This window comes from Schistocerca serialis, chromosome 12, assembly GCF_023864345.2.
Source record: "Schistocerca serialis cubense isolate TAMUIC-IGC-003099 chromosome 12, iqSchSeri2.2, whole genome shotgun sequence".
Classification (NCBI taxonomy): domain Eukaryota; kingdom Metazoa; phylum Arthropoda; class Insecta; order Orthoptera; family Acrididae; genus Schistocerca; species Schistocerca serialis.
This window is the reverse complement of record NC_064649.1, coordinates 87,589,383-87,605,739: the sequence shown is the minus strand read 5'-3', so window position 1 is coordinate 87,605,739 and position 16,357 is coordinate 87,589,383. Positions and strand designations below refer to the sequence as shown.

The following is a 16,357-nucleotide window of genomic DNA, read 5'->3' as shown; positions in this document are numbered from 1 at the left end:
CACATATGCATCAGAATTTATGGTGGTTCCACTTGGCACGATGTGCACAAGAAAGAGTCCTTCCCAATCAAAAAACACCGTAGCCATAACTTTTCCAGCAGAAGGTGTGGTTTTGAATTTTTTTTTTCTTGGGCGAATTTCCATGGCGCCGCTCCACTGATTGCCTCTTCGTCTCTGCTGAAAAATGATGGAGCCATGTTTCATCACCTGTCACAGTTCTTCCAAGAAATTCATCTCCACCATCCTCGTACTGTTCCAAAACTTCGCTGCTTACCGTTTTTCTTGTTTCTTTGTGAGTCACTGTCAACATCCTGGGTACCCACCTGGCACAAACCTTCTTTAACGCCAACATTTTCAGTATTCTGCAAACACTTCCTTCCCCTATCCCAACGTAGCGTGACAATTCGTACACTGTGATGCATCTGTCAGCAGTCACCAATTCGTTAACTCTCTGCACATTGTCTGGAGTGTGTGCAGTACGAGGCCTGCCGCTGCGAGGACAATCCTCAATATTGCCGTGCCCGCTTTCATCACGTAACCTACTTGCCCACCGACTAACTGTACTGCAGTCGACAGCAGCATCTGCATACACCTTTTTCAACCTCTTGTGGATGTTTCCCCACAGCACATGAATTCTATGACAGCACGTTGCTTCTAACGAGTGTCAAGTGTACCAGCCATCTTGAAGACATGCTGTGACGGCGCCACTCACGCGAACAGGTTGAACTAAGCAGAATGAGATTTTCACTCTGCAGCGGAGTGTGCGCTGATATGGAACTTCCTGGCAGATTAAAACTGTGTGCCGGGCCGAGACTCGAACTCGGGACCTTTGCTTTTCGCGGGCAAGTGCTCTACCAACTGAGCTACCCAAGCACGACTCACGCCCCGTCCTCACAGCTTTACTTCCACCAGTACTTTGTCCCCTACTTCCCAAACTTCACAGAAGCTCTCCTGCAAAACCTAGCAGAACTAGCACTCCTGGAGGAAAGGATAATGCGGAGACATGGCTTAGCCACAGCCTGGGGGATATTTCCAGAATGAGATTTTCACTCTGCAGCGGAGTGTGCGCTGATTTGAAAGTTTCTTGCAGATTAAAACTGTGTGCCGGACCGAGACTCGAACTGGGGACCTTTGCCTCACGCGGGCAAGTGTTCGACCAATTGAGCTACCCAAGCACGACTCACGAGCCGTCCCGAGTTCGAGTCTCGGTCCGGCACACAGTTTTAATCTGCCAGGAAGTTTCAGGTTGAACTAAGTTTGAAAACAAGTGGGAAGGATGTATCTACACACTGTAAGACTTTCACGCATTCAGAATGAAAACTCTATTTTTAGAAAAATAGTGTGCATTTCTTTTGGAGTGACTCTCGTATATGCTGTTAACGAGGAATGAAATGAATCGAGCGGCAGTGAAATATGTCGTGAAGGACTACCCAGGAAAATCCTGAACTGTAAGCGACAGCGAAGGCGAGGCATGGGATCAGGAAGTTGCCTGGGGTGGACGCGAGCCGATGGCGGAATGTTGATCTTTCCGTGAGCTAGTTGCCGTGCATCCGGAAGGGACACGGAAGGAGGTGTAATTTACACCGCCTACAAAGAAAGAGAGGGAGTTGAAAGGCCGGGAAGACAATTAGGCAGGCTGGCGTAATTAAACAGGCGTAGCTCTCTTGTTTAGCCCTGCGTGGGCGGCATCGTCAAAGAACTCCTGCGGACTTGTGTCAGCAGGCGCCGGGCCTGAGAGTAATGAAGAACTGGAAGACTTCATTTTGAAGGTAAACTAAATTAAAATGCTAATTAAGAGGCCTGTCTCTATAGAACATTTCGGACTTCGTCACACCCATCCAGTTACCTTGGAGCAACTTCAGTGGCGAAATGTGCTGCTCTTGCCACAGCTCCGTTTACAATGCTAGTGACGACACAACGAAATTTTACTTGCTGGATGGGTACAGTATATCGACACACTTCCTAGACGTGTCACACACAATAGAGAGGATATAAAATATAGACTGGCAATGGTAAGAAAAGCATTTCTGAAGAAGATAGATATATATAAAGTCCTATGAAAAAAACCGAGTATGTAGAACACAAACATAGTACAGAAAAGTTTATGAAAACGAAGTATGGAAAAATTACAAGAGTTGACAGATTCAAATACCTTGGGGAGTGGACCCAAGCCAATGGACTGAACAACACAACAAATAAAGAAAGAATAAAAAAGTTAGAATTTGCATATAAATTAACACAAAACTACTACAATAAGACATCAATATCCATACAAGCGAAGATTAGACATTATAATTCAGTCATTAAGACACAAGCAAACGTATGGATAAGAGTGCCTAACATTGAGTGATAAAGGCGAATTAAGAGAACTAGAAAAAAGCGGAAAACAAGGAAAATAGGTGGATTAAAAGGAGAAATGAAGACTTATTCAAAAATACAGAATAGATCACGGATACAATGAGGAAGAGACGGCTAAAATTTTATGGACCATTAAAACGAATGGAACAAACACGAATTACAAAAAAAATTTTAATTACGTTAGTTGGCTGAAAAAACTGTAGTATGGATAGAAGCAGTAAAGAAAGACGCCAACAAAATAGGTGTTACAGAAGAAATAATACGCGACAGGAATCACTTAAGGCTACTGATAGAAAGCGCAAACTATGAAGAAGATGAGACAAAACGTCGGCCCAAGAGAATGTGGACAAATGAGTAAAGACGAGCAGTTGGCGAGAAAATGAAGACGTACTGGGAAGAACGGAAGAAAAAGAAACACCGTAAGTCTTAAGTTGTATGCGGTCCCCAGCTGGCCAAATTCATAAATTAAAAAAAAGACTGAGTACGGTGTACTGAACGACATTACATCAGTATTTACGTCATTTGCAGGCTAGTAATTATAGTTGTCAAGGAGATGTATGTTTAGGTTGGTTACTATCTCCAAGTTCGTGTGGCAAGAGCAAGCCGTTAACGCTTATTTACCTCTGGGCAGCAGATCACCTGTTTAAGTGCGGATAAATGGACGCAAAACAATCAGTCTATACTGAGAGACGTAGTCCACTTGGTGGTGCAGTTACGACCGTGTAGCAAACATCTGGTAGTTAACTCAAAAAGGGGCTGTGAGCGCTATGGGACTTAACATCTGAGGTGATCAGTCCCCTGGACTTAGAACTACTTAAACTTAACTAACCTAAGGACATCACACACATCCATGCCCGAGGCAGGATTCGAACCTGCGACCGTAGCGGTAGTTAACTATGTGACGTGTTTGGAGGAAGACTGTTCGACGCGGAGGGGAAAAAAAAAAGAGGCAATACATTGGTGTGTGTACATTAGAAAGTTACCACATGCAATTTTTTTGCACTTATAGCTATTACACCACGTACACACACAAACAAAATAACGAATGTAGAGTTAAGGGTTACGAAGTCTTTTCTGAAGGTGCTTGTTCGAAGTGTAGCCTTATATGGAACCGAAACGTGGATACTTCAGACAGGAAGAGAACTGAATCTTTTGAAGTGAGGTGCAACAGAAGAATGCGAAGATTAGATGGGTAGATCACGTAATGTATGAGGAGGCACTGAATAGAATTGGGAAGAAAAACAGTTGTCGCACAGCTTGATAAAAAAAGGGGTGAATTGATACAAATTCGGCGACATCAAGGTATCACCAATTCAGTACAGGATGGAAGTCTGGGGGAGAGAAGAAGGGGAGGGAGTATCAGAAGTCTTCTGGAGAAACTAGAAATATGGAATTAATTTGAGTTCCCCTGGGGGTGTTGCTCATTATTTCGGGAGAGTAACGAGGTGCCACTCAAGATGATATTTTCAGAATTCGTGCTGTCAGTAGACCGTTTCATTCGAGGTAACTCTTCTCTAACGCTGTTCTTAGAAGTTTTTTGAATTGGCCCACAAGTGGGTTGAAATTCGGTAACTGTTCGTTGAATGCCCTTGTAATTGCAAAAAAATTGTTTCACAGTCGAGGTATTTCAAGTTGGATGCTTGTTGTAAAATGTAGATTTATAGCATAATTTTTGATCTAACTGTATCCGTTATTCTAAAGCTATAACTTCCGTTTTATTTAAAGATTATAAAACGAAAATAATGGCTTGCAGAGAAAAATTTCCCAACAGTTAAAAAATTGTGCTAAATATCATATTAGAATAAGTATCGAAGTATTGTGGGGGGTAACCGCATGGGTGCTTTGGTAAGTCTGACAGTGCTTTCGCTTGTTTGTGTCGGACTGTTTTTTTTTTATTCCTTTCAGCCTCCTTTGGTAAATTCTTGCTTGTTTTCCGTATCTCGACGGTATTAAGTTGCGAGGCCCCAGGGTGTGTTTGTTCTTCTGTAAGAAGTCTGAATTAAGATGCGGCCGTCGATAAAATCCCCGCAGAGCACGCTGGTGAACCGTGGTGCAGCTGAGTGTTGTGGGAGACTGAGCTACGAAATCAAATCGTATCCTTTCAGTGGGAATTTGGTTCGGAGTGCTGGTGTCTCTCCGTCGTAAAACAAATTTCGCTCAGTCGCTGCACGGTATTGAGCTGGGAAGATGTAATGGAAATCCATCTCCACCCCAACCCAGTGCCCTAAAAGGCCGCTGGAGGGAGCTGGGGTTCTTGTCCAGTAATGCTGGGGCGAAGAACGCCTTTTTACTATACTCCGTTCATCATAACAATAAATCTCATGTAAACATTACTCTGTGTATTGTTCCGCGTTTACTAGAACTTCGCTCCAAGTGGAGCAGAAGTCAATCTGTCTGGAGTACAGTGAAGTACGATAGTGAGGATACGTTTCATGCTGTGCGTTACGCGTACATCGACTCAGCGATAATACGGGTCAACAGCTTTGCCGGCGCATTTAACTAGGAAAGCACTGCCTCGACTAACCTGCAGTGATGTCAACATGTAACGGCGGAAATGCATATCCTCCTATTTCCATCTATTGCACCATAAATTTTTTCCTTATTTTGCTACCTGAAGATATTACATTTCTGTATCTTTATATATTGTAATTGTTTTACAATTTATATATATATATATATATATATATATATATATATATATATATATATATATATATATGCATTTATGTCGATGTTTAACTGGTTTGTTTTGTAAATATTATTTGTATTTTGTGGCGGAGGGCACCTCGTACCACAACTAGCATCTTCTCTCCCTGTTCCACTCCCAAACAGAACGAGAGAAAAATGACTGCCTATATGCATCTGTACGAGCCCTAATCTCTCTTATCTTTGTGGTCTTTCCGCGAAATGTAAGTTGGGGGCAGTAAAATTGTACTGCAGTCAGCCTCAAATGCTGGTTCTCTAAATTTCCTCAGTAGCGATTCACGAAAAGAACGCCTCCTTTCCTCGAGAGACTCCCACCCGAGTTCCTGAAGCATTTCCGTAACACTCGCGTGATGATCAAACCTACCAGTAACAAATCTAGCAGCCCGCCTCTGAATTGCTTCTATGTCCTCCCTCAATCCGACCTGATAGGGATCCAAAACGCTCGAGCAGTAATCAAGAATAGGTCATATTAGTGTTTTATAAGTGATCTCCTTTACAGATGAACCACATTTTCCCAAAATTCTACCAATGAACCGAAGACGACTATCCGCCTTCCCCACAACTGCCATTACATGCTTGTCCCACTACATATCGCTCTGCAATGTTACGCTCAAATATTTAATCGACGTGACTGTGTCGTTACACTACTAATAGAGTATTCAAACATTATGGGATTCTTTTTCCTATTCATCTGCATTAATTTACAGTTATCTATATTTAGAGTTTGCTGCCATTCTTTACACCAATCACAAATCCTGTCCAAGCCATCTTGTATCCTCCTACAGTCACTCAACGACGACACCTTCCCGTATACCACAGCATCATCAGCAAACAGCCGCACATTGCTATCCACCCAATCCAAAAGATCATTTATGTAGATAGAAAACAACAGCGGACCCCCACACTTCCCAGGGCACTCCATATGATACCCTCACCTCCGACGAACACTCACCATCGAGGACAACGTACTGGGTTCTATTACTTAAGAAGTTTTCGAGCCACTCACATACTTGGGAACCAATCCAATATGCTCGTACCTAGTGGGGCACCGAGTCAGACGCTTTCCGGAAGTCAAGAAATATGGCATCCGTCTGATACCCTTTATCCATGGTTCGCAAGATATCATGTGAAAAAAGGGCGAGTTGCGTTTCGCAGGAGCGATGCTTTCTAAAGCCGGGCTGATGCATGGACAGCAGCTTCTCTGTCTCAAGGAAATTCATTATGTTCGTACTGAGAACATGTTCGAGAATCCTGCAACAAACCGATGTTAAGGATATTGGTCTGTAATTTTGAGGATCCGTCCTCCTACCCTTCTTATATACAGGCGTCACCTGCGCTTTTTTCCATTCGCACCTGTGTACCATTCTTGAGGTACAGGGTGTTTCAAAAATGACCGGTATATTTGAAACGACAATAAAAACTAAACGAGCAGCGATAGAAATACACCGTTTGTTGCAATATGCTTGGGACAACAGTACATTTTCAGGCAGACAAACTTTCGAAATTACAGTAGTTACAATTTTCAACAACAGATGGCGCTGCGGTCTGGGAAACTCTATAGTACGATATTTTCCACATATCCACCATGCGTAGCAATAATATGGCGTAGTCTCTGAATGAAAATACCCGAAACCTTTGACAACGTGTCTGGCGGAATGGCTTCACATGCAGATGAGATGTACTGCTTCAGCTGTTCAATTGTTTCTGGATTCTGGCAGTACACCTGGTCTTTCAAGTGTCCCCACAGAAAGAAGTCACAGGGGTTCATGTCTGGCGAATAGGGAGGCCAATCCACGCCGCCTCCTGTATGTTTCGGATAGCCCAAAGCAATCACACGATCATCGAAACATTCATTCAGGAAATTAAAGACGTCGGCCGTGCGATGTGGCCGGGAACCATCTTGCATAAACCACGAGGTGTTCGCAGAGTCGTCTAAGGCAGTTTGTACCGCCACAAATTCACGAAGAATGTCCAGATAGCGTGATGCAGTAATCGTTTCGGATCTGAAAAATGGGCCAATGATTCCTTTGGAAGAAATGGCGGCCCAGACCAGTACTTTTTGAGAATGCAGGGACGATAGGACTGCAACATGGAGCTTTTCGGTTCCCCATATGCGTCAGTTCTGTTTATTGACGAAGCCGTCCAGGTAAAAATAAGCTTCGTCAGTAAACCAAATGCTGCCCACATGCATATCGCCGTCATCAATCCTGTGCACTATAACGTTAGCGAATGTCTCTCGTGCAGCAATGGTAGTGGCGCTGAGGGGTTGCCGCGTTTGAATTTTGTATGGGTAGAGGTGTAAACTCTGGCGCATGAGACGATACGTGGACGTTGGCGTCATTTGGACCGCAGCTGCAACACGGCGAACGGAAACCCGAGGCCGCTGTTGGATCACCTGCTGCACTAGCTGCGCGTTGCCCTCTGTGGTTGCCGTACGTGGTCGCCCTACCTTTCCAGCACGTTCATCAGTCACGTTCCCAGTCCGTTGAAATTTTTCAAACAGATCCTTTATTGTATCGCTTTTCGGTCCTTTGGTTACATTAAACCTCCGTTGAAAACTTCGTCTTGTTGCAACAACACTGTGTTCTAGGCGGTGGAATTCCACCAGAAAAATCCTCTGTTCTAAGGAATAAACCATGTTGTCTACAGCACACTTGCACGTTGTGAACAGCACACGCTTACAGCAGAAAGACGACGTTCAGAATGGCGCACCCACAGACTGCGTTGTCTTCTATATCTTTCACATCACTTGCAGCGCCATCTGTTGTTGAAAATTGTAACTACTGTAATTTCGAAAGTTTGTCCGCCTGAAAATGTACTGTTGTCCCAAGCATATTGCAACAAACGGTGTATTTCTATCGCTGCTTGTTTAGTTTTTATTGCCGTTTCAAATATACCGGTCATTTTTGAAACACCCTGTAAAAGCTACTGTATCCCACGGCGCACATACGCTCCACATAGTACTGCGGGTTGTTTGGGGTTGCCTGCTTAGGAGGCGTTAAGTGGCGAGACGACGTACGGCTGATACTGCAGTTCCGGTGTACTCTACAGCGGATGATACCTTTGGCGATCCACTGTGTATCGCCTGTCGCCTGTCACGTATCCGGAAACAGAGCATGTTTGTATCGTTCCGCATTCCACATATTATTGTGGGAAGCGTGGCCCAACACAGCGAAGTCGTACGGGGAGATAAACCCACCATTTGACTGTATGGTACACTGTATTATACGATCTAGATTTCAGCCTTACGCCATGTTACGAATGTCAAAAAAATCGTCCGACTTGCGTGGAATACAGAATGTTCGTTACTGTTGAGGCACACTCGAACGAAGTGTAAACCTGTGGTCTGGTCACCAGTGTTCTTTCACAGCCTTATCCTGTTTACAAATTTGACGACCGGCGACACCACAGTGGTGAGCATAATATCGCGCAGTGGCCAGTGACAGCACTTTGGTATCTTTTTCATTCTGTTGGTGTTTTGTTTAGGTAACAATAAGTTGCACACGTCAACAAGTATTTTGTTTTTATAGGTACCGGGTGATCAAAAAGTCAGTATAAATTTGGAAAATTAATAAACCACGGAATAATGTAGGTAGAGGGGTAAAAATTGACACACATGCTTGGAATGACATGGGGTTTTATTAGAACCAAAAAAACAAAAAAAAAAACAAAGTATTGATAGACGCGTGAAAGATCTCTTGCGTGCGTCGTTTGGTGATGATCGTGATGATCGCCGCCACTTTCGTCATGCTTGGCCTCCCAGGTCCCCAGACCTCAGTCCGTGCGATTATTGGCTTTGGGGTTACCTGAAGTCGCAAGTGTGTCGTGATCGACCGACATCTCTAGGGATGCTGTGAAAGACAACATCCGACGCCAATGCCTCACCATAACTCCGGACATGCTTTACAGTGCTGTTCACAACATTATTCCTCGACTACAGCTATTGTTGAGGAATGATGGTGGACATATTGAGCATTTCCTGTGAAGATCATCATCTTTGCTTTGTCTTACTTTGTTATGCTAATTATTGCTATCCTGATCAGATGAAGCGCCATCTGTCGGACAGTTTTTGAACTTTTGTATTTTTTTGGTTCTAATAAAACCCCATGTTATTCCAAGCATGTGTGTCAATTTGTACCTCTCTATCTACATTATTACGTGATTTATTAAGTTTTCAAATTTATACTGACTTTTTGATCACCCAGTTCTTGTGTACTTTCATCATGGCAGACGAAAGAGACGATACGATTATTTACGATGAATACGCGGATGTCTTGTCTGACGTTCCGGACGACTTGGTCGATTGCAAGAAGACATTGGATAAAAAAAAAGAAAGTGAAGCAGAATCGTCAGAAGAAGAATTCGGCCAACGCTACGGTTGCCAACAGATTCGGATTAATCAGACGAAGAAGACAGACTATGATTTACTGAGGACCAATAATATATTTTAAGAATCTCCGGGTCAACACACAAGAAGACATTGGATAAAAAAAATGAAAGTGAATCAGACTCGTCAGAAGAAGAATTCGGCCAACGCTACGGTTGCCAACTGATTCGGATTAATCAGACGAAGAAGACAGACTATGATTTACTGAGGACCAATAATATATTTTAAGAATCTCCGGGTCAACACACATTTCCCAAAGATACAAAAAGCGTCGCGGATGTCATAGAACTATATATTGGGAACGATCTATTTGAATATATTAGCAACGAAACCAGCAAGTATTACAGTCAAAATTGCAATAGAAGGAAACTGGATAAAAAAATTGCCAAATTTGTCGACGTTATGGGACCCGAACTTAGGATATGGTTTGGGCGACCTATCCTTTTGGGAATTTTAAAAAAAAGCAAGAATCGATGACTAGAGGTCAACGAATCCATTGATAGACACGCCAATATTTCGCAAAACGATGTCCCGCAACCGATTCAGACAAATATTGTAATTTTTACATTTTTCCGACAACAACAATAAACAGGATAATGATGACCGGCTTTTCAAAGTGCAATTCGTAACTGATTTTTTCCAAAAAGTTTAAGGAAACGTTTAATCCAAGTTAAAACATCTCAACTGATGAGGGAATGATTCCGTGGCGTGGACAGTTAAATTGTAAAGTTCACAATCCGTCGAAAATTACGAAATACGGCATACTCATTCGGATGCTGTGTGATTCGAGTACGGGATACATTTCCTCATTCAAGATGTATTCCGGCGCTGGAAAACCTTTAGCAAAAACAATGATGGAACTATTGACACCTTCTTATGGAAAGTGGCATCATCTTTACACGGATAAATATTGTAACAAGTGTAGAACGTGGAGAGAAGTTACTTGGAGAGAAGTTACTTGAAAAGAAAATTCGAGTTTGTGGAACGATACGACAAAATAGAGGATTTCCGGGAAAATTAAAGCGCGCAAAAGTCATTGCGTTTGAAGCTTGCCATCAACGGAAAGGCGACAAGCGGCCGGCGACAAGCAAAGTATTCCGAATTAGCGCTGCCGGTGCCAAGCGAATAAATTTGTACGAGACGTGCGGACGGCAAAGTGTTAATACGTCATGCACGTCCCCAGTCAATCAACTTATCACAAAATATTCTGACTGAAGATATATACACTCCTGGAAATTGAAATAAGAACACCGAGAATTCATTGTCCCAGGAAGGGGAAACTTTATTGACACATTCCTGGGGTCAGATACATCACATGATCATACTGACAGAACCACAGGCACATAGACACAGGCAGCAGAGCATGCACAATGTCGGCACTAGTACAGTGTATATCCACCTTTCGCAGTAATACAGGCTGCTATTCTCCCATGGAGACGATCGTAGAGATGCTGGATGTAGTCCTGTGGAACGGCTTGCCATGCCATTTCCACCTGGCGCCTCAGTTGGACCAGCGTTCGTGCTGGACGTGCAGACCGCGTGAGACGACTCTTCATCCAGTCCCAAACATACTCAATTGGGGGACAGATCCGGAGATCTTGCTGGCCAGGGTAGTTGACTTACACCTTCTAGAGCACGTTGGGTGGCACGGGATACATGCGGACGTGCATTGTCCTGTTGGAACAGCAAGTTCCCTTGCCGGTCTAGGAATGGTAGAACGATGGGTTCGATGACGGTTTGGATGTACCGTGCACTATTCAGTGTCCCCTCGACGATCACCAGTGGTGTATGGCCAGTGTAGGAGATCGCTCCCCACACCATGATGCCGGGTGTTGGCCCTGTGTGCCTCGGTCGTATGCAGTCCTGATTGTGGCGCTCACCTGCACGGCGCCAAACACGCATACGACCATCATTGGCACCAAGGCAGAAGAGATTCTCATCGCTGAAGACGACACGTCTCCATTCGTCCCCCCATTCACGCCTGTCGCGACACCACTGGAGGCGGGCTGCACGATGTTGGGGCGTGAGCGGAAGACGGCCTAACGGTGTGCGGGACCGTAGCCCAGCTTCATGGAGACGGTTGCGAATGGTCCTCGCCGATACCCCAGGAGCAACAGTGTCCCTGATTTGCTGGGAAGTGGCGGTGCGGTCCCCTACGGCACTGCGTAGGGTCCTACGGTCTTGGCGTGCATCCGTGCGTCGCTGCGGTCCGGTCCCAGGTCGACGGGCACGTGCACCTTCCGCCGACCACTGGCGACAACATCGATGTACTGTGGAGACCTCACGCCCCACGTGTTGAGCAATTCGGCGGTACGTCCACCCGGCCTCCCGCATGCCCACTATACGCCCTCGCTCAAAGTCCGTCAACTGCACATACGGTTCACGTCCACGCTGTCGCGGCATGCTACCAGTGTTAAAGACTGAGATGGAGCTCCGTATGCCACGGCAAACTGGCTGACACTGACGGCGGCGGTGCACAAATGCTGCGCAGCTAGCGCCATTCGACGGCCAACACCGCGGTTCCTGGTGTGTCCGCTGTGCCGTGCGTGTGATCATTGCTTGTACAGCCCTCTCGCAGTGTCCGGAGCAAGTATGGTGGGTCTGACACACCGGTGTCAATGTGTTCTTCTTTCCATTTCCAGGAGTGTATTTTAACGGTGATTTTAGTTTGTTTTTGGCATTTGTAACACTTCAAAATGGTTTGTGGCTGAAACCTAGATCGTCTAATAAAGCATATCATACAGTAAAATGGCGGTTATATCTTTCCGTAAGTTTTATGTGACTGTGGTTTCAGATGAAGGAAAAATCGTCAACAATGCAGGCAGATGGAGAGGCAGTCGACGGGTCTACTTCCAAAGCCGACGGCCAGCCGTTTACTTCGTTGAAGTTGTCATGTCTCACACAGTCTGTGACGCTCCCACGTGCCCATCACTTCATCGTGAGTTGGCTTCGAAGAAACACGTTGAATCAAAGTGATACTTGTGCAATTTTGTACCTGACATCGGATCTCTGCCAAGCTAGACTTAAGTATTCTATATACACAAAACTGATAGGATAGCGGTATGCGCAAGATATAAAAGGCAGTGCATTGGCGGAGCTGATATTGGTACTCAGGTGATTCATGTTAAATGTGTACATCGTGATTACGGCTGCACAACGAGAATTGTAGTGTCGCGGAACAGTAAAGAGTTAGAAACGTGGAATATTGTCAAAGTTTTGTTGCCCATGCCGAGAGCCAGAGGCAGTAGGTTATCCAAGAGGTAAGAGGATTCCACATGTATCAGAATGTGTCGTCTTGCAGGGGCAGTGGCCTGGCTACACACAACAGGCGAGAGAGAATTGCTTAGCACGCGGGTTTGTGTTAGACGGAGACTTTCGTAGAGCGCAAGACAGAGGTATAGCGTCAGCTGTACTGCATTTCACAACTTCGCCTACGTCTGCCGTAACAACACGTAACTCTGTCGCAAGGACACCTAAGGGGCGAGTACGACAGATGAATCAGCAGTATAAGTGGAACGAATGCGGTCATTACAAACGAGCATGACGTCAGGACGTCGCTCATGCTTCCTTTCAACACGCCAGCTTTGATAACAAGACACTCGCAGTTAGACTTGCAGTTAGATGTGTACTGGGACGCTGCGTAGCGCTCAGCTACGACATGTTAATCTTTATTAAGGAGATGTTGCAGTAAGGGCGGCCCATCCAGCAGCAGACGTGAGGGGACAGTACCAGCTCTGGTCCTCGCTGCTGCCGCTGTCAATCATCAACCCAGGATTAGCAGACATCGCGGCAGACTCGCTCGCCGCCAATGCTGACCACACCAGTGAGCCGTCGTCGAGATCGTGCGAGGCCTAGGACCTGTGCATCCGCCGTCACAATCGGGTGAGCCGACGACTCTAGGGGACTGCAGCCTTTTCCGCCCGTCCACCGCGGACGAGCCACCAGGAGGAGCAGGGAAGAAGACGGGGTGGGATAGAGTACACTCCACACTCTCGTACCGACAGCGCCGGGACTCCAACCCGGAGCCTCCTATGCACAGCGGCCTGCTGTCCGCCGCCGAGCCGACCGGCCAGCCAGCCGGGCGCCGCCAGCCACGCGCGGCGGAAGTAAGGGCATTCCAACGTTACGTCACAGCACGCGGCGCTGCGCTAGCAAGATGTTGGTTGTTTGTTTTTGGGGAAGGAGACCAGACAGCGAGGTCATCGGTCTCGTCGGATTAGGGAAGGACGGGGAAGAAAGTCGGCCGTGCCCTTTGAAAGGAACCATCCCGGCATTTGCCTGGAACGGTTCAGGGAAATCTTGGAAAACCTAAATCAGGATGGCCGGACGCGGGATTGAACCGTCGTCCTCCTGATTGCGAGTCCAGTGTCTAACAACTGCGCCACCTCGCTCGGTCGCTAGCAAGAGTAGTGCGGCCCGGAGCTGGTGTCATCGCTCCGAGTCAGCGAAGACTCGGGGAAGGTTGTTGATATCACCAAGCTCAGCCAGCCTGTGTTACGCGGGCCACATTGTACTCGGCAGGAATAAAGGTGTCATGATTTACTAATGTTTCTTTGGTGTTTCTGACGCGTCCACAGTCATTTCCTAGCATCCTGACAAATGGAGACGTCACCGCTCGGCTTCCAGTCCACCGTAGGCGACCGGGACCACAGGGGCGCCTACAGAATTAATGGACTTAAAGCAGAATGGTAAATGGAGCTAGAGGCATGGGACACTCCATTTCGGAAATCGTTAGGGAATTCAATATTCCAAGATCCACGGTGTCAAGAGAGTGCCGAGAATACCACATTTCAGGCATCACCTCTCACCACGGACAACGCAATGACCAATGGCCGTCACTTAACGACCGAGGGCAGCGGCGTCTGCGTAGAGTCGTCAGTGCTAAGAAACTAGTAACATTGGGTGAAGTGACTGCAGAAACCACAGTGGCACTTGCGACTAACGTATCTGTTAGGACAGTGGGGCGAAATATGGCGTTAATGTGCTATGGCAGACAGACGCAAGTACCTTTGCTAACAACACGACATCGCCTGGACTCGTGACCATATCCGTTGGACCCTAGATGAATGGAAAACCGTAGCCTAGTAACACGAGCCCCGATTCCATTTGGTAAAAGCTGACGGTAGGGTTTGAGTGTGGCGCTGACCGCATGAAGCCATGGACCCAAGTTGTCAACAACGCACCGTGGAAGCTGGTGGTGGCGCCATAATGGTGTGGTCTGTGTTTACATGGAATGTGCTTGCTCCTCTGGTCCAACTGAACCTGACGTTGACTGGAAATACACGCCTGGAAATGGAAAAAAGAACACATTGACACCGGTGTGTCAGACCCACCATACTTGCTCCGGACACTGCTAGAGGGCTGTACAAGCAATGATCACACGCACGGCACAGCGGACACACCAGGAACCGCGGTGTTGGCCGTCGAATGGCGCTAGCTGCGCAGCATTTGTGCACCGCCGCCGTCAGTGTCAGCCAGTTTGCCGTGGCATACGGAGCTCCATCGCAGTCTTTAACACTGGTAGCATGCCGCGACAGCGTGGACGTGAACCGTATGTGCAGCTGACGGACTTTGAGCGAGGGCGTATAGTGGGCATGCGGGAGGCCGGGTGGACGTACCGCCGAATTGCTCAACACGTGGGGCGTGAGGTCTCCACAGTACATCGATGTTGTCGCCAGTGGTCGGCGGAAGGTGCACGTGCCCGTCGACCTGGGACCGGACCGCAGCGACGCACGGATGCACGCCAAGACCGTAGGATCCTACGCAGTGCCGTAGGGGACCGCACCGCCACTTCGCAGCAAATTAGGGACACTGTTGCTCCTGGGGTATCGGCGAGGACCATTCGCAACCGTCTCCATGAAGCTGGGCTACGGTCCCGCACACCGTTAGGCCGTCTTCCGCTCACGCCCCAACATCGTCCAGCCCGCCTCCAGTGGTGTCGCGACAGGCGTGAATGGAGGGACGAATGGAGACGTGTCGTCTTCAGCGATGAGAGTCGCTTCTGCCTTGGTGCCAATGATGGTCGTATGCGTGTTTGGCGCCGTGCAGGTGAGCGCCACAATCAGGACTGCATACGACCGAGGCACACAGGGCCACACCCGGCATCATGGTGTGGGGAGCGATCTCCTACACTGGCCGTACACCACTGGTGATCGTCGAGGGGACACTGAATAGTGCACGGTACATCCAAACCGTCATCGAACCCATCGTTCTACCATTCCTAGACCGGCAAGGGAACTTGCTGTTCCAACAGGACAATGCACGTCCGCATGTATCCCGTGCCACCCAACGTGCTCTAGAAGGTGTAAGTGAACTACCCTGGCCAGCAAGATCTCCGGATCTGTCCCCCATTGAGCATGTTTGGGACTGGATGAAGCATCGTCTCACGCGGTCTGCACGTCCAGCACGAACGCTGGTCCAACTGAGGCGCCAGGTGGAAATGGCATGGCAAGCCGTTCCACAGGACTACATCCAGCATCTCTACGATCGTCTGCATGGGAGAATAGCAGCCTGCATTGCTGCGAAAGGTGGATATACACTGTACTAGTGCCGACATTGTGCATGCTCTGTTGCCTGTGTCTATGTGCCTGTGGTTCTGTCAGTGTGATCATGTGATGTATCTGACCCCAGGAATGTGTCAATAAAGTTTCCCCTTCCTGGGACAATGAATTCACGGTGTTCTTATTTCAATTTCCAGGAGTGTATGTTCAACTACCTCGGAGGAAGGCAATGGCAAACCACCTCCACTAGGACCCTGCCTAGTACAGCGGTGCGGGTCTCCCGCATCGTCCCCTACTTTCTTCGGAGTATGGGACCTCTTCATCATCATCACTTGCAGACCATTGGTGCCATTCATGGAGTACGCGTTCCTGATTAACGATGGAGTTTATATGGATGACAATGCAC

General features: G+C 47.1%; 1 protein-coding gene and 1 non-coding gene across 2 annotated transcripts in view; both read right to left on the bottom strand.

Moving 5' to 3' along the window:
* The window catches only part of LOC126428137 (uncharacterized), a 744,079-nt gene that overhangs the window by 258,276 nt on the left and 469,446 nt on the right, over nt 1–16,357 (bottom strand). The window lies entirely within an intron of this gene.
* On the bottom strand, nt 800–874 carry Trnar-gcg (transfer RNA arginine (anticodon GCG)). The gene has a single exon. It is a non-coding gene; the product is annotated as a tRNA-Arg (tRNA).